The sequence below is a fragment of the Hyperolius riggenbachi genome, chromosome 4 (genome assembly GCF_040937935.1).
Source record: "Hyperolius riggenbachi isolate aHypRig1 chromosome 4, aHypRig1.pri, whole genome shotgun sequence".
NCBI classification, from domain to species: Eukaryota; Metazoa; Chordata; class Amphibia; order Anura; family Hyperoliidae; genus Hyperolius; species Hyperolius riggenbachi.
In genome coordinates, this window is record NC_090649.1 from 42,407,525 (window position 1) to 42,423,174 (window position 15,650).

Genomic DNA, 15,650 nt, shown 5'->3' on the forward strand with positions numbered 1-15,650 from the left:
GCTTGAGAAGTGCAAAGTGTGGAGGTGTGCCAAAATCCTAGCATTTGCATTGGCCGGGAATCGAACCCGGGCCTCCCGCGTGGCAGGCGAGAATTCTACCACTGAACCACCAATGCCTTGCCCTGTTGCTCGGTGCTGAAAAACATGGCCAGCCAAATCAGGCCATACAAGATTGCCTTCTTCTGTGCGGATGGCAAAGGTGAGGCTGGCGCCATTTTGCAATTTTTGACATTTCAGCTTAAGCAAGCAAGCCTGGCTAGCTCAGTCGGTAGAGCATGAGACTCTTAATCTCAGGGTCGTGGGTTCGAGCCCCACGTTGGGCGATCAAAGCTTCTCCTTTTACTTTCTACTAGGCAGAGCTCCTCCAAAACGATTACAAACCATCACCAGGCCATCACCTCCTCTTTCACATGCCACTCCCCACTCCCTTTGCTAACAAACGAAAATGTCATCTCAGCTTTCCCCTTCACTTTTACTCACACAACCTCTTTTAACAACTTTTCAGCAAAAGTGCTTCACCACCCCAAGAAAGAGAAAAACACTCCTTCTTACAATCTTACTCATCTTTCCTATACTACTTTTCTTATCTGCTTTTCCCAGATTTCCGTTGGCTTTACTCCAGTCCTTTTGTCAAGGAGAGACTTACAATCAATCACTTGACAAGGAACAACCACCTGAAAGATACTCATTCTCGTATGCCTGGTGCACACCATGCAATTCCCCATCAGATAGATGGGCCGATAGATCCTTTCCGACAGACACGATCGGATTTCCGTTCGGATTTCCGATCACTACTATGCAAATCCATCAGAAAAACGATCGGAAATCAGATCGGACCTGCCAGAAATCATCTGTTCGACCCATCTATCTGACAGGCATTAGTATGGTGTGTATTAGGCTTTGCACTCCAAAGGTGCTCACATAGCAGTATGAGGAGGGCACTCTGCACACGGCCTGAGATTTAGCTGAGAGGATTGAAAAAAAGGAAGTTGCTCTTTCCCTTAACTTGTTTTTAGATGAGGTACTTCCCAACAAAAGTTACAAACCAAAAAGCCTTTCAGTCCCGGCAAGCAAACAAAGTGGTTGCTTTCATTTGACTTAAGTTTGTTACTACTTTTTTTTCTGTACTTTTAGTATGTTTTCTTAATTGCTAGGTGCTGGGAAAGCAAGTTGTAGGTAAGCTGACACAACATCTCAACATCTACTGTGAGAAAACTCAGGACAAAAGTAGAATGAATGAGGGCCTAGAGAGAACGCTCCAAATTTGAGCAAGGCCCTGAGTAGAGTGCAAAGACAACAAGGCAAAAAGTTGTAAAACAACACCAGATGAGCAGATGCTGCTGACTTGGCATTTCCGAGGCTTTTCTAGACAGTTAAAAAGAAGCCTAATAGGTGAGTACTGGAGAGGGAGAGATGCTGCACGTCACTGGCACTGCTAGAAGACATGCAAGGCCTTTGGGCACGCAAGTGTCCCAAGGCTGCTTTAACTTGTGTGTCTTAGAGTCATTTTTGCTGGGTACTAGGGTCCCTCTTCTCGACTGTCAGCCAGCACTGTGGCCAAGTGCCACGGTGACTCTTGCAAATGTCCTTAAATGGCTTCTGGCCTGCAGAGATGTCTTAAGCTTGAGAAGTGCAAAGTGTGGAGGTGTGCCAAAATCCTTGCATTTGCATTGGCCGGGAATCGAACCCGGGCCTCCCGCGTGGCAGGCGAGAATTCTACCACTGAACCACCAATGCCTTGCCCTGTTGCTCGGTGCTGAAAAACGTGGCCAGCCAAATCAGGCCATACAAGATTGCCTTCTTCTGTGCGGATGGCAAAGGTGAGGCTGGCGCCATTTTGCAATTTTTGACATTTCAGCTCAAGCAAGCAAGCCCGGCTAGCTCAGTCGGTAGAGCATGAGACTCTTAATCTCAGGCTCGTGGGTTCGAGCCCCACGTTGGGCGATCAAAGCTTCTCCTTTTACTTTCTACTAGGCAGAGCTCCTCCAAAACGATTACAAACCATCACCAGGCCATCACTTCCTCTTTCACATGCCACTCCCCACTCCCTTTGCTAACAAACGAAAATGTCATCTCAGCTTTCCCCTTCACTTTTACTCACACAACCTCTTTTAACAACTTTTCAGCAAAAGTGCTTCACCACCCCAAGAAAGAGAAAAACACTCCTTCTTACAATCTTACTCATCTTTCCTATACTACTTTTCTTATCTGCTTTTCCCAGATTTCCGTTGGCTTTACTCCAGTCCTTTTGTCAAGGAGAGACTTACAATCAATCACTTGACAAGGAACAACCACCTGAAAGATACTCATTCTCGTATGCCTGGTGCACACCATGCAATTCCCCATCAGATAGATGGGCCGATAGATCCTTTCCGACAGACACGATCGGATTTCCGTTCGGATTTCCGATCACTACTATGCAAATCCATCAGAAAAACGATCGGAAATCAGATCGGACCTGCCGGAAATCATCTGTTCGACCCATCTATCTGACAGGCATTGGTATGGTGTGTATTAGGCTTTGCACTCCAAAGGTGCTCACATAGCAGTATGAGGAGGGCACTCTGCACACGGCCTGAGATTTAGCTGAGAGGATTGAAAAAAAGGAAGTTGCTCTTTCCCTTAACTTGTTTTTAGATGAGGTACTTCCCAACAAAAGTTACAAACCAAAAAGCCTTTCAGTCCCGGCAAGCAAAAAAAGTGGTTGCTTTCATTTGACTTAAGTTTGTTACTACTTTTTTTTCTGTACTTTTAGTATGTTTTCTTAATTGCTAGGTGCTGGGAAAGCAAGTTGTAGGTAAGCTGACACAACATCTCAACATCTACTGTGAGAAAACTCAGGACAAAAGTAGAATGAATGAGGGCCTAGAGAGAACGCTCCAAATTTGAGCAAGGCCCTGAGTAGAGTGCAAAGACAACAAGGCAAAAAGTTGTAAAACAACACCAGATGAGCAGATGCTGCTGACTTGGCATTTCCGAGGCTTTTCTAGACAGTTAAAAAGAAGCCTAATAGGTGAGTACTGGAGAGGGAGAGATGCTGCACGTCACTGGCACTGCTAGAAGACATGCAAGGCCTTTGGGCACGCAAGTGTCCCAAGGCTGCTTTAACTTGTGTGTCTTAGAGTCATGTTTGCTGGGTACTAGGGTCCCTCTTCTCGACTGTCAGCCAGCACTGTGGCCAAGTGCCACGGTGACTCTTGCAAATGTCCTTAAATGGCTTCTGGCCTGCAGAGATGTCTTAAGCTTGAGAAGTGCAAAGTGTGGAGGTGTGCCAAAATCCTAGCATTTGCATTGGCCGGGAATCGAACCCGGGCCTCCCGCGTGGCAGGCGAGAATTCTACCACTGAACCACCAATGCCTTGCCCTGTTGCTCGGTGCTGAAAAACGTGGCCAGCCAAATCAGGCCATACAAGATTGCCTTCTTCTGTGCGGATGGCAAAGGTGAGGCTGGCGCCATTTTGCAATTTTTGACATTTCAGCTCAAGCAAGCAAGCTCGGCTAGCTCAGTCGGTAGAGCATAAGACTCTTAATCTCAGGGTCGTGGGTTCGAGCCCCATGTTGGGCGATCAAAGCTTCTCCTTTTACTTTCTACTAGGCAGAGCTCCACCAAAACGATTACAAACCATCACCAGGCCATCACTTCCTCTTTCACATGCCACTCCCCACTCCCTTTGCTAACAAACGAAAATGTCATCTCAGCTTTCCCCTTCACTTTTACTCACACAACCTCTTTTAACAACTTTTCAGCAAAAGTGCTTCACCACCCCAAGAAAGAGAAAAACACTCCTTCTTACAATCTTACTCATCTTTCCTATACTACTTTTCTTATCTGCTTTTCCCAGATTTCCGTTGGCTTTACTCCAGTCCTTTTGTCAAGGAGAGACTTACAATCAATCACTTGACAAGGAACAACCACCTGAAAGATACTCATTCTCGTATGCCTGGTGCACACCATGCAATTCCCCATCAGATAGATGGGCCGATAGATCCTTTCCGACAGACACGATCGGATTTCCGTTCGGATTTCCGATCACTACTATGCAAATCCATCAGAAAAACGATCGGAAATCAGATCGGACCTGCCGGAAATCATCTGTTCGACCCATCTATCTGACAGGCATTGGTATGGTGTGTATTAGGCTTTGCACTCCAAAGGTGCTCACATAGCAGTATGAGGAGGGCACTCTGCACACGGCCAGAGATTTAGCTGAGAGGATTGAAAAAAAGGAAGTTGCTCTTTCCCTTAACTTGTTTTTAGATGAGGTACTTCCCAACAAAAGTTACAAACCAAAAAGCCTTTCAGTCCCGGCAAGCAAAAAAAGTGGTTGCTTTCATTTGACTTAAGTTTGTTACTACTTTTTTTCTGTACTTTTAGTATGTTTTCTTAATTGCTAGGTGCTGGGAAAGCAAGTTGTAGGTAAGCTGACACAACATCTCAACATCTACTGTGAGAAAACTCAGGACAAAAGTAGAATGAATGAGGGCCTAGAGAGAACGCTCCAAATTTGAGCAAGGCCCTGAGTAGAGTGCAAAGACAACAAGGCAAAAAGTTGTAAAACAACACCAGATGAGCAGATGCTGCTGACTTGGCATTTCCGAGGCTTTTCTAGACAGTTAAAAAGAAGCCTAATAGGTGAGTACTGGAGAGGGAGAGATGCTGCACGTCACTGGCACTGCTAGAAGACATGCAAGGCCTTTGGGCACGCAAGTGTCCCAAGGCTGCTTTAACTTGTGTGTCTTAGAGTCATGTTTGCTGGGTACTAGGGTCCCTCTTCTCGACTGTCAGCCAGCACTGTGGCCAAGTGCCACGGTGACTCTTGCAAATGTCCTTAAATGGCTTCTGGCCTGCAGAGATGTCTTAAGCTTGAGACATGCAAAGTGTGGAGGTGTGCCAACATCCTAGCATTTGCATTGGCCGGGAATCAAACCCGGGCCTCCCGCGTGGCAGGCGAGAATTCTACCACTGAACCACCAATGCCTTGCCCTGATGCTCGGTGCTGAAAAACGTGGCCAGCCAAATCAGGCCATACAAGATTGCCTTCTTCTGTGCGGATGGCAAAGGTGAGGCTGGCGCCATTTTGCAATTTTTGACATTTCAGCTCAAGCAAGCAAGCCCGGCTAGCTCAGTCGGTAGAGCATGAGACTCTTAATCTCAGGGTCGTGGGTTCGAGCCCCACGTTGGGCGATCAAAGCTTCTCCTTTTACTTTCTACTAGGCAGAGCTCCTCCAAAACGATTACAAACCATCACCAGGCCATCACTTCCTCTTTCACATGCCACTCCCCACTCCCTTTGCTAACAAACGAAAATGTCATCTCAGCTTTCCCCTTCACTTTTACTCACACAACCTCTTTTAACAACTTTTCAGCAAAAGTGCTTCACCACCCCAAGAAAGAGAAAAACACTCCTTCTTACAATCTTACTCATCTTTCCTATACTACTTTTCTTATCTGCTTTTCCCAGATTTCCGTTGGCTTTACTCCAGTCCTTTTGTCAAGGAGAGACTTACAATCAATCACTTGACAAGGAACAACCACCTGAAAGATACTCATTCTCGTATGCCTGGTGCACACCATGCAATTCCCCATCAGATAGATGGGCCGATAGATCCTTTCCGACAGACACGATCGGATTTCCGTTCGGATTTCCGATCACTACTATGCAAATCCATCAGAAAAACGATCGGAAATCAGATCGGACCTGCCGGAAATCATCTGTTCGACCCATCTATCTGACAGGCATTGGTATGGTGTGTATTAGGCTTTGCACTCCAAAGGTGCTCACATAGCAGTATGAGGAGGGCACTCTGCACACGGCCAGAGATTTAGCTGAGAGGATTGAAAAAAAGGAAGTTGCTCTTTCCCTTAACTTGTTTTTAGATGAGGTACTTCCCAACAAAAGTTACAAACCAAAAAGCCTTTCAGTCCCGGCAAGCAAAAAAAGTGGTTGCTTTCATTTGACTTAAGTTTGTTACTACTTTTTTTTCTGTACTTTTAGTATGTTTTCTTAATTGCTAGGTGCTGGGAAAGCAAGTTGTAGGTAAGCTGACACAACATCTCAACATCTACTGTGAGAAAACTCAGGACAAAAGTAGAATGAATGAGGGCCTAGAGAGAACGCTCCAAATTTGAGCAAGGCCCTGAGTAGAGTGCAAAGACAACAAGGCAAAAAGTTGTAAAACAACACCAGATGAGCAGATGCTGCTGACTTGGCATTTCCGAGGCTTTTCTAGACAGTTAAAAAGAAGCCTAATAGGTGAGTACTGGAGAGGGAGAGATGCTGCACGTCACTGGCACTGCTAGAAGACATGCAAGGCCTTTGGGCACGCAAGTGTCCCAAGGCTGCTTTAACTTGTGTGTCTTAGAGTCATGTTTGCTGGGTACTAGGGTCCCTCTTCTCGACTGTCAGCCAGCACTGTGGCCAAGTGCCACGGTGACTCTTGCAAATGTCCTTAAATGGCTTCTGGCCTGCAGAGATGTCTTAAGCTTGAGACGTGCAAAGTGTGGAGGTGTGCCAAAATCCTAGCATTTGCATTGGCCGGGAATCAAACCCGGGCCTCCCGCGTGGCAGGCGAGAATTCTACCACTGAACCACCAATGCCTTGCCCTGTTGCTCGGTGCTGAAAAACGTGGCCAGCCAAATCAGGCCATACAAGATTGCCTTCTTCTGTGCGGATGGCAAAGGTGAGGCTGGCGCCATTTTGCAATTTTTGACATTTCAGCTCAAGCAAGCAAGCCCAGCTAGCTCAGTCGGTAGAGCATGAGACTCTTAATCTCAGGGTCGTGGGTTCGAGCCCCACGTTGGGCGATCAAAGCTTCTCCTTTTACTTTCTACTAGGCAGAGCTCCTCCAAAACGATTACAAACCATCACCAGGCCATCACTTCCTCTTTCACATGCCACTCCCCACTCCCTTTGCTAACAAACGAAAATGTCATCTCAGCTTTCCCCTTCACTTTTACTCACACAACCTCTTTTAACAACTTTTCAGCAAAAGTGCTTCACCACCCCAAGAAAGAGAAAAACACTCCTTCTTACAATCTTACTCATCTTTCCTATACTACTTTTCTTATCTGCTTTTCCCAGATTTCCGTTGGCTTTACTCCAGTCCTTTTGTCAAGGAGAGACTTACAATCAATCACTTGACAAGGAACAACCACCTGAAAGATACTCATTCTCGTATGCCTGGTGCACACCATGCAATTCCCCATCAGATAGATGGGCCGATAGATCCTTTCCGACAGACACGATCGGATTTCCGTTCGGATTTCCGATCACTACTATGCAAATCCATCAGAAAAACGATCGGAAATCAGATCGGACCTGCCGGAAATCATCTGTTCGACCCATCTATCTGACAGGCATTGGTATGGTGTGTATTAGGCTTTGCACTCCAAAGGTGCTCACATAGCAGTATGAGGAGGGCACTCTGCACACGGCCTGAGATTTAGCTGAGAGGATTGAAAAAAAGGAAGTTGCTCTTTCCCTTAACTTGTTTTTAGATGAGGTACTTCCCAACAAAAGTTACAAACCAAAAAGCCTTTCAGTCCCGGCAAGCAAAAAAAGTGGTTGCTTTCATTTGACTTAAGTTTGTTACTACTTTTTTTTCTGTACTTTTAGTATGTTTTCTTAATTGCTAGGTGCTGGGAAAGCAAGTTGTAGGTAAGCTGACACAACATCTCAACATCTACTGTGAGAAAACTCAGGACAAAAGTAGAATGAATGAGGGCCTAGAGAGAACGCTCCAAATTTGAGCAAGGCCCTGAGTAGAGTGCAAAGACAACAAGGCAAAAAGTTGTAAAACAACACCAGATGAGCAGATGCTGCTGACTTGGCATTTCCGCGGCTTTTCTAGACAGTTAAAAAGAAGCCTAATAGGTGAGTACTGGAGAGGGAGAGATGCTGCACGTCACTGGCACTGCTAGAAGACATGCAAGGCCTTTGGGCACGCAAGTGTCCCAAGGCTGCTTTAACTTGTGTGTCTTAGAGTCATGTTTGCTGGGTACTAGGGTCCCTCTTCTCGACTGTCAGCCAGCACTGTGGCCAAGTGCCACGGTGACTCTTGCAAATGTCCTTAAATGGCTTCTGGCCTGCAGAGATGTCTTAAGCTTGAGAAGTGCAAAGTGTGGAGGTGTGCCAAAATCCTAGCATTTGCATTGGCCGGGAATCGAACCCAGGCCTCCCGCGTGGCAGGCGAGAATTCTACCACTGAACCACCAATGCCTTGCCCTGTTGCTCGGTGCTGAAAAACGTGGCCAGCCAAATCAGGCCATACAAGATTGCCTTCTTCTGTGCGGATGGCAAAGGTGAGGCTGGCGCCATTTTGCAATTTTTGACATTTCAGCTCAAGCAAGCAAGCCCGGCTAGCTCAGTCGGTAGAGCATGAGACTCTTAATCTCAGGGTCGTGGGTTCGAGCCCCACGTTGGGCGATCAAAGCTTCTCCTTTTACTTTCTACTAGGCAGAGCTCCTCCAAAACGATTACAAACCATCACCAGGCCATCACTTCCTCTTTCACATGCCACTCCCCACTCCCTTTGCTAACAAACGAAAATGTCATCTCAGCTTTCCCCTTCACTTTTACTCACACAACCTCTTTTAACAACTTTTCAGCAAAAGTGCTTCACCACCCCAAGAAAGAGAAAAACACTCCTTCTTACAATCTTACTCATCTTTCCTATACTACTTTTCTTATCTGCTTTTCCCAGATTTCCGTTGGCTTTACTCCAGTCCTTTTGTCAAGGAGAGACTTACAATCAATCACTTGACAAGGAACAACCACCTGAAAGATACTCATTCTCGTATGCCTGGTGCACACCATGCAATTCCCCATCAGATAGATGGGCCGATAGATCCTTTCCGACAGACACGATCGGATTTCCGTTCGGATTTCCGATCACTACTATGCAAATCCATCAGAAAAACGATCGGAAATCAGATCGGACCTGCCGGAAATCATCTGTTCGACCCATCTATCTGACAGGCATTGGTATGGTGTGTATTAGGCTTTGCACTCCAAAGGTGCTCACATAGCAGTATGAGGAGGGCACTCTGCACACGGCCTGAGATTTAGCTGAGAGGATTGAAAAAAAGGAAGTTGCTCTTTCCCTTAACTTGTTTTTAGATGAGGTACTTCCCAACAAAAGTTACAAACCAAAAAGCCTTTCAGTCCCGGCAAGCAAAAAAAGTGGTTGCTTTCATTTGACTTAAGTTTGTTACTACTTTTTTTTCTGTACTTTTAGTATGTTTTCTTAATTGCTAGGTGCTGGGAAAGCAAGTTGTAGGTAAGCTGACACAACATCTCAACATCTACTGTGAGAAAACTCAGGACAAAAGTAGAATGAATGAGGGCCTAGAGAGAACGCTCCAAATTTGAGCAAGGCCCTGAGTAGAGTGCAAAGACAACAAGGCAAAAAGTTGTAAAACAACACCAGATGAGCAGATGCTGCTGACTTGGCATTTCCGAGGCTTTTCTAGACAGTTAAAAAGAAGCCTAATAGGTGAGTACTGGAGAGGGAGAGATGCTGCACGTCACTGGCACTGCTAGAAGACATGCAAGGCCTTTGGGCACGCAAGTGTCCCAAGGCTGCTTTAACTTGTGTGTCTTAGAGTCATGTTTGCTGGGTACTAGGGTCCCTCTTCTCGACTGTCAGCCAGCACTGTGGCCAAGTGCCACGGTGACTCTTGCAAATGTCCTTAAATGGCTTCTGGCCTGCAGAGATGTCTTAAGCTTGAGAAGTGCAAAGTGTGGAGGTGTGCCAAAATCCTAGCATTTGCATTGGCCGGGAATCGAACCCGGGCCTCCCGCGTGGCAGGCGAGAATTCTACCACTGAACCACCAATGCCTTGCCCTGTTGCTTGGTGCTGAAAAACGTGGCCAGCCAAATCAGGCCATACAAGATTGCCTTCTTCTGTGCGGATGGCAAAGGTGAGGCTGGCGCCATTTTGCAATTTTTGACATTTCAGCTCAAGCAAGCAAGCCCGGCTAGCTCAGTCGGTAGAGCATGAGACTCTTAATCTCAGGGTCGTGGGTTCGAGCCCCACGTTGGGCGATCAAAGCTTCTCCTTTTACTTTCTACTAGGCAGAGCTCCTCCAAAACGATTACAAACCATCACCAGGCCATCACTTCCTCTTTCACATGCCACTCCCCACTCCCTTTGCTAACAAACGAAAATGTCATCTCAGCTTTCCCCTTCACTTTTACTCACACAACCTCTTTTAACAACTTTTCAGCAAAAGTGCTTCACCACCCCAAGAAAGAGAAAAACACTCCTTCTTACAATCTTACTCATCTTTCCTATACTACTTTTCTTATCTGCTTTTCCCAGATTTCCGTTGGCTTTACTCCAGTCCTTTTGTCAAGGAGAGACTTACAATCAATCACTTGACAAGGAACAACCACCTGAAAGATACTCATTCTCGTATGCCTGGTGCACACCATGCAATTCCCCATCAGATAGATGGGCCGATAGATCCTTTCCGACAGACACGATCGGATTTCCGTTCGGATTTCCGATCACTACTATGCAAATCCATCAGAAAAACGATCGGAAATCAGATCGGACCTGCCGGAAATCATCTGTTCGACCCATCTATCTGACAGGCATTGGTATGGTGTGTATTAGGCTTTGCACTCCAAAGGTGCTCACATAGCAGTATGAGGAGGGCACTCTGCACACGGCCTGAGATTTAGCTGAGAGGATTGAAAAAAAGGAAGTTGCTCTTTCCCTTAACTTGTTTTTAGATGAGGTACTTCCCAACAAAAGTTACAAACCAAAAAGCCTTTCAGTCCCGGCAAGCAAAAAAAGTGGTTGCTTTCATTTGACTTAAGTTTGTTACTACTTTTTTTTCTGTACTTTTAGTATGTTTTCTTAATTGCTAGGTGCTGGGAAAGCAAGTTGTAGGTAAGCTGACACAACATCTCAACATCTACTGTGAGAAAACTCAGGACAAAAGTAGAATGAATGAGGGCCTAGAGAGAACGCTCCAAATTTGAGCAAGGCCCTGAGTAGAGTGCAAAGACAACAAGGCAAAAAGTTGTAAAACAACACCAGATGAGCAGATGCTGCTGACTTGGCATTTCCGAGGCTTTTCTAGACAGTTAAAAAGAAGCCTAATAGGTGAGTACTGGAGAGGGAGAGATGCTGCACGTCACTGGCACTGCTAGAAGACATGCAAGGCCTTTGGGCACGCAAGTGTCCCAAGGCTGCTTTAACTTGTGTGTCTTAGAGTCATGTTTGCTGGGTACTAGGGTCCCTCTTCTCGACTGTCAGCCAGCACTGTGGCCAAGTGCCACGGTGACTCTTGCAAATGTCCTTAAATGGCTTCTGGCCTGCAGAGATGTCTTAAGCTTGAGAAGTGCAAAGTGTGGAGGTGTGCCAAAATCCTAGCATTTGCATTGGCCGGGAATCGAACCCAGGCCTCCCGCGTGGCAGGCGAGAATTCTACCACTGAACCACCAATGCCTTGCCCTGTTGCTCGGTGCTGAAAAACGTGGCCAGCCAAATCAGGCCATACAAGATTGCCTTCTTCTGTGCGGATGGCAAAGGTGAGGCTGGCGCCATTTTGCAATTTTTGACATTTCAGCTCAAGCAAGCAAGCCCGGCTAGCTCAGTCGGTAGAGCATGAGACTCTTAATCTCAGGGTCGTGGGTTCGAGCCCCACGTTGGGCGATCAAAGCTTCTCCTTTTACTTTCTACTAGGCAGAGCTCCTCCAAAACGATTACAAACCATCACCAGGCCATCACTTCCTCTTTCACATGCCACTCCCCACTCCCTTTGCTAACAAACGAAAATGTCATCTCAGCTTTCCCCTTCACTTTTACTCACACAACCTCTTTTAACAACTTTTCAGCAAAAGTGCTTCACCACCCCAAGAAAGAGAAAAACACTCCTTCTTACAATCTTACTCATCTTTCCTATACTACTTTTCTTATCTGCTTTTCCCAGATTTCCGTTGGCTTTACTCCAGTCCTTTTGTCAAGGAGAGACTTACAATCAATCACTTGACAAGGAACAACCACCTGAAAGATACTCATTCTCGTATGCCTGGTGCACACCATGCAATTCCCCATCAGATAGATGGGCCGATAGATCCTTTCCGACAGACACGATCGGATTTCCGTTCGGATTTCCGATCACTACTATGCAAATCCATCAGAAAAACGATCGGAAATCAGATCGGACCTGCCGGAAATCATCTGTTCGACCCATCTATCTGACAGGCATTGGTATGGTGTGTATTAGGCTTTGCACTCCAAAGGTGCTCACATAGCAGTATGAGGAGGGCACTCTGCACACGGCCTGAGATTTAGCTGAGAGGATTGAAAAAAAGGAAGTTGCTCTTTCCCTTAACTTGTTTTTAGATGAGGTACTTCCCAACAAAAGTTACAAACCAAAAAGCCTTTCAGTCCCGGCAAGCAAAAAAAGTGGTTGCTTTCATTTGACTTAAGTTTGTTACTACTTTTTTTTCTGTACTTTTAGTATGTTTTCTTAATTGCTAGGTGCTGGGAAAGCAAGTTGTAGGTAAGCTGACACAACATCTCAACATCTACTGTGAGAAAACTCAGGACAAAAGTAGAATGAATGAGGGCCTAGAGAGAACGCTCCAAATTTGAGCAAGGCCCTGAGTAGAGTGCAAAGACAACAAGGCAAAAAGTTGTAAAACAACACCAGATGAGCAGATGCTGCTGACTTGGCATTTCCGAGGCTTTTCTAGACAGTTAAAAAGAAGCCTAATAGGTGAGTACTGGAGAGGGAGAGATGCTGCACGTCACTGGCACTGCTAGAAGACATGCAAGGCCTTTGGGCACGCAAGTGTCCCAAGGCTGCTTTAACTTGTGTGTCTTAGAGTCATGTTTGCTGGGTACTAGGGTCCCTCTTCTCGACTGTCAGCCAGCACTGTGGCCAAGTGCCACGGTGACTCTTGCAAATGTCCTTAAATGGCTTCTGGCCTGCAGAGATGTCTTAAGCTTGAGAAGTGCAAAGTGTGGAGGTGTGCCAAAATCCTAGCATTTGCATTGGCCGGGAATCGAACCCGGGCCTCCCGCGTGGCAGGCGAGAATTCTACCACTGAACCACCAATGCCTTGCCCTGTTGCTTGGTGCTGAAAAACGTGGCCAGCCAAATCAGGCCATACAAGATTGCCTTCTTCTGTGCGGATGGCAAAGGTGAGGCTGGCGCCATTTTGCAATTTTTGACATTTCAGCTCAAGCAAGCAAGCCCGGCTAGCTCAGTCGGTAGAGCATGAGACTCTTAATCTCAGGGTCGTGGGTTCGAGCCCCACGTTGGGCGATCAAAGCTTCTCCTTTTACTTTCTACTAGGCAGAGCTCCTCCAAAACGATTACAAACCATCACCAGGCCATCACTTCCTCTTTCACATGCCACTCCCCACTCCCTTTGCTAACAAACGAAAATGTCATCTCAGCTTTCCCCTTCACTTTTACTCACACAACCTCTTTTAACAACTTTTCAGCAAAAGTGCTTCACCACCCCAAGAAAGAGAAAAACACTCCTTCTTACAATCTTACTCATCTTTCCTATACTACTTTTCTTATCTGCTTTTCCCAGATTTCCGTTGGCTTTACTCCAGTCCTTTTGTCAAGGAGAGACTTACAATCAATCACTTGACAAGGAACAACCACCTGAAAGATACTCATTCTCGTATGCCTGGTGCACACCATGCAATTCCCCATCAGATAGATGGGCCGATAGATCCTTTCCGACAGACACGATCGGATTTCCGTTCGGATTTCCGATCACTACTATGCAAATCCATCAGAAAAACGATCGGAAATCAGATCGGACCTGCCGGAAATCATCTGTTCGACCCATCTATCTGACAGGCATTGGTATGGTGTGTATTAGGCTTTGCACTCCAAAGGTGCTCACATAGCAGTATGAGGAGGGCACTCTGCACACGGCCTGAGATTTAGCTGAGAGGATTGAAAAAAAGGAAGTTGCTCTTTCCCTTAACTTGTTTTTAGATGAGGTACTTCCCAACAAAAGTTACAAACCAAAAAGCCTTTCAGTCCCGGCAAGCAAAAAAAGTGGTTGCTTTCATTTGACTTAAGTTTGTTACTACTTTTTTTTCTGTACTTTTAGTATGTTTTCTTAATTGCTAGGTGCTGGGAAAGCAAGTTGTAGGTAAGCTGACACAACATCTCAACATCTACTGTGAGAAAACTCAGGACAAAAGTAGAATGAATGAGGGCCTAGAGAGAACGCTCCAAATTTGAGCAAGGCCCTGAGTAGAGTGCAAAGACAACAAGGCAAAAAGTTGTAAAACAACACCAGATGAGCAGATGCTGCTGACTTGGCATTTCCGAGGCTTTTCTAGACAGTTAAAAAGAAGCCTAATAGGTGAGTACTGGAGAGGGAGAGATGCTGCACGTCACTGGCACTGCTAGAAGACATGCAAGGCCTTTGGGCACGCAAGTGTCCCAAGGCTGCTTTAACTTGTGTGTCTTAGAGTCATGTTTGCTGGGTACTAGGGTCCCTCTTCTCGACTGTCAGCCAGCACTGTGGCCAAGTGCCACGGTGACTCTTGCAAATGTCCTTAAATGGCTTCTGGCCTGCAGAGATGTCTTAAAGAGAATCTGTATTGTTAAAATCACACAAAAGTAAACATACCAGTGCGTTAGGGGACATCTCCTATTACCTTCTGTCACAATTTCACCGCTCCCCGCCGCATTATAAGTGGTTAAAAACAGTTTTAAAAAGTTTGTTTGTAAACAAACAAAATGGCCACCAAAACAGGAAGTAGGTTGATGTACAGTATGTCCACACATAGAAAATACATCCATACACAAGCAGGCTGTATACAGCCTTCCTTTTGAATCTCAAGAGATCATTTGTGTGTTTCTTTCCCCCTGCATCTCTCATGCACTGAAGTTTTAGGTTGCTCTTTTCTTCCTGCAAACAGCTTTGCCCTTGTCTGTAATTCCTCACTATGTGAAAGCCCAGCCAGCTCAGAGGACGATTTATCCAGCTTGTAAAAGATAAGAGAGAAGAGAGAAGCTGCTCTAATCTAAATAACACACAGGCAGTGTGCATAGAGGGGCCTGGAAGGGGGAGTTCATAGCAGAACCACAACACTGAAGAACTTGGCAGCCTTCCAGACACAGGCTGACAAGTCTGACAAGAGAGAGATAAGTTGATTTATTACAGAGACTGTGATAGTACAAAGTGCTGCAGTAAGCCAGAACACATTAGAATAGCTTTTGGAACTTGTAGGATGATAAAAAACTGGATGCAATTTTTGTTACGGAGTCTCTTTAAGCTTGAGAAGTGCAAAGTGTGGAGGTGTGCCAAAATCCTAGCATTTGCATTGGCCGGGAATCGAACCCGGGACTCCCGCGTGGCAGGCGAGAATTCTACCACTGAACCACCAATGCCTTGCCCTGTTGCTCGGTGCTGAAAAACGTGGCCAGCCAAATCAGGCCATACAAGATTGCCTTCTTCTGTGCGGATGGCAAAGGTGAGGCTGGCGCCATTTTGCAATTTTTGACATTTCAGCTCAAGCAAGCAAGCCCGGCTAGCTCAGTCGGTAGAGCATGAGACTCTTAATCTCAGGGTCGTGGGTTCGAGCCCCACGTTGGGCGATCAAAGCTTCTCCTTTTACTTTCTACTAGGCAGAGCTCCTCCAAAACGA

The 15,650-nt window shown here is 46.1% G+C and overlaps 18 non-coding genes across 18 annotated transcripts; 8 read left to right on the forward strand and 10 right to left on the reverse strand.

Annotated features, from left to right (window-relative positions):
* Positions 1–45: 45 nt before the first annotated feature.
* On the reverse strand, positions 46–116 carry TRNAG-GCC (transfer RNA glycine (anticodon GCC)). The gene has a single exon. It is a non-coding gene; the product is annotated as a tRNA-Gly (tRNA).
* A 134-nt stretch (positions 117–250) lies between these two features.
* On the forward strand, positions 251–323 carry TRNAK-CUU (transfer RNA lysine (anticodon CUU)). The gene has a single exon. It is a non-coding gene; the product is annotated as a tRNA-Lys (tRNA).
* Positions 324–1,666: 1,343 nt separating this feature from the next.
* TRNAG-GCC (transfer RNA glycine (anticodon GCC)) lies at positions 1,667–1,737 on the reverse strand. The gene has a single exon. It is a non-coding gene; the product is annotated as a tRNA-Gly (tRNA).
* A 1,550-nt stretch (positions 1,738–3,287) lies between these two features.
* Positions 3,288–3,358, reverse strand: TRNAG-GCC (transfer RNA glycine (anticodon GCC)). The gene has a single exon. It is a non-coding gene; the product is annotated as a tRNA-Gly (tRNA).
* A 1,549-nt stretch (positions 3,359–4,907) lies between these two features.
* Positions 4,908–4,978, reverse strand: TRNAG-GCC (transfer RNA glycine (anticodon GCC)). Its single transcript has one exon. It is a non-coding gene; the product is annotated as a tRNA-Gly (tRNA).
* Positions 4,979–5,112: 134 nt separating this feature from the next.
* Positions 5,113–5,185, forward strand: TRNAK-CUU (transfer RNA lysine (anticodon CUU)). The gene has a single exon. It is a non-coding gene; the product is annotated as a tRNA-Lys (tRNA).
* Positions 5,186–6,528: 1,343 nt separating this feature from the next.
* On the reverse strand, positions 6,529–6,599 carry TRNAG-GCC (transfer RNA glycine (anticodon GCC)). The gene has a single exon. It is a non-coding gene; the product is annotated as a tRNA-Gly (tRNA).
* Positions 6,600–6,733: 134 nt separating this feature from the next.
* Positions 6,734–6,806, forward strand: TRNAK-CUU (transfer RNA lysine (anticodon CUU)). Its single transcript has one exon. It is a non-coding gene; the product is annotated as a tRNA-Lys (tRNA).
* Positions 6,807–8,149: 1,343 nt separating this feature from the next.
* Positions 8,150–8,220, reverse strand: TRNAG-GCC (transfer RNA glycine (anticodon GCC)). The gene has a single exon. It is a non-coding gene; the product is annotated as a tRNA-Gly (tRNA).
* A 134-nt stretch (positions 8,221–8,354) lies between these two features.
* TRNAK-CUU (transfer RNA lysine (anticodon CUU)) lies at positions 8,355–8,427 on the forward strand. Its single transcript has one exon. It is a non-coding gene; the product is annotated as a tRNA-Lys (tRNA).
* A 1,343-nt stretch (positions 8,428–9,770) lies between these two features.
* Positions 9,771–9,841, reverse strand: TRNAG-GCC (transfer RNA glycine (anticodon GCC)). Its single transcript has one exon. It is a non-coding gene; the product is annotated as a tRNA-Gly (tRNA).
* Positions 9,842–9,975: 134 nt separating this feature from the next.
* On the forward strand, positions 9,976–10,048 carry TRNAK-CUU (transfer RNA lysine (anticodon CUU)). Its single transcript has one exon. It is a non-coding gene; the product is annotated as a tRNA-Lys (tRNA).
* Positions 10,049–11,391: 1,343 nt separating this feature from the next.
* On the reverse strand, positions 11,392–11,462 carry TRNAG-GCC (transfer RNA glycine (anticodon GCC)). The gene has a single exon. It is a non-coding gene; the product is annotated as a tRNA-Gly (tRNA).
* Positions 11,463–11,596: 134 nt separating this feature from the next.
* Positions 11,597–11,669, forward strand: TRNAK-CUU (transfer RNA lysine (anticodon CUU)). The gene has a single exon. It is a non-coding gene; the product is annotated as a tRNA-Lys (tRNA).
* A 1,343-nt stretch (positions 11,670–13,012) lies between these two features.
* Positions 13,013–13,083, reverse strand: TRNAG-GCC (transfer RNA glycine (anticodon GCC)). Its single transcript has one exon. It is a non-coding gene; the product is annotated as a tRNA-Gly (tRNA).
* Positions 13,084–13,217: 134 nt separating this feature from the next.
* TRNAK-CUU (transfer RNA lysine (anticodon CUU)) lies at positions 13,218–13,290 on the forward strand. Its single transcript has one exon. It is a non-coding gene; the product is annotated as a tRNA-Lys (tRNA).
* Positions 13,291–15,322: 2,032 nt separating this feature from the next.
* On the reverse strand, positions 15,323–15,393 carry TRNAG-GCC (transfer RNA glycine (anticodon GCC)). The gene has a single exon. It is a non-coding gene; the product is annotated as a tRNA-Gly (tRNA).
* A 134-nt stretch (positions 15,394–15,527) lies between these two features.
* TRNAK-CUU (transfer RNA lysine (anticodon CUU)) lies at positions 15,528–15,600 on the forward strand. Its single transcript has one exon. It is a non-coding gene; the product is annotated as a tRNA-Lys (tRNA).
* The last annotated feature ends 50 nt before the right edge of the window (positions 15,601–15,650 follow it).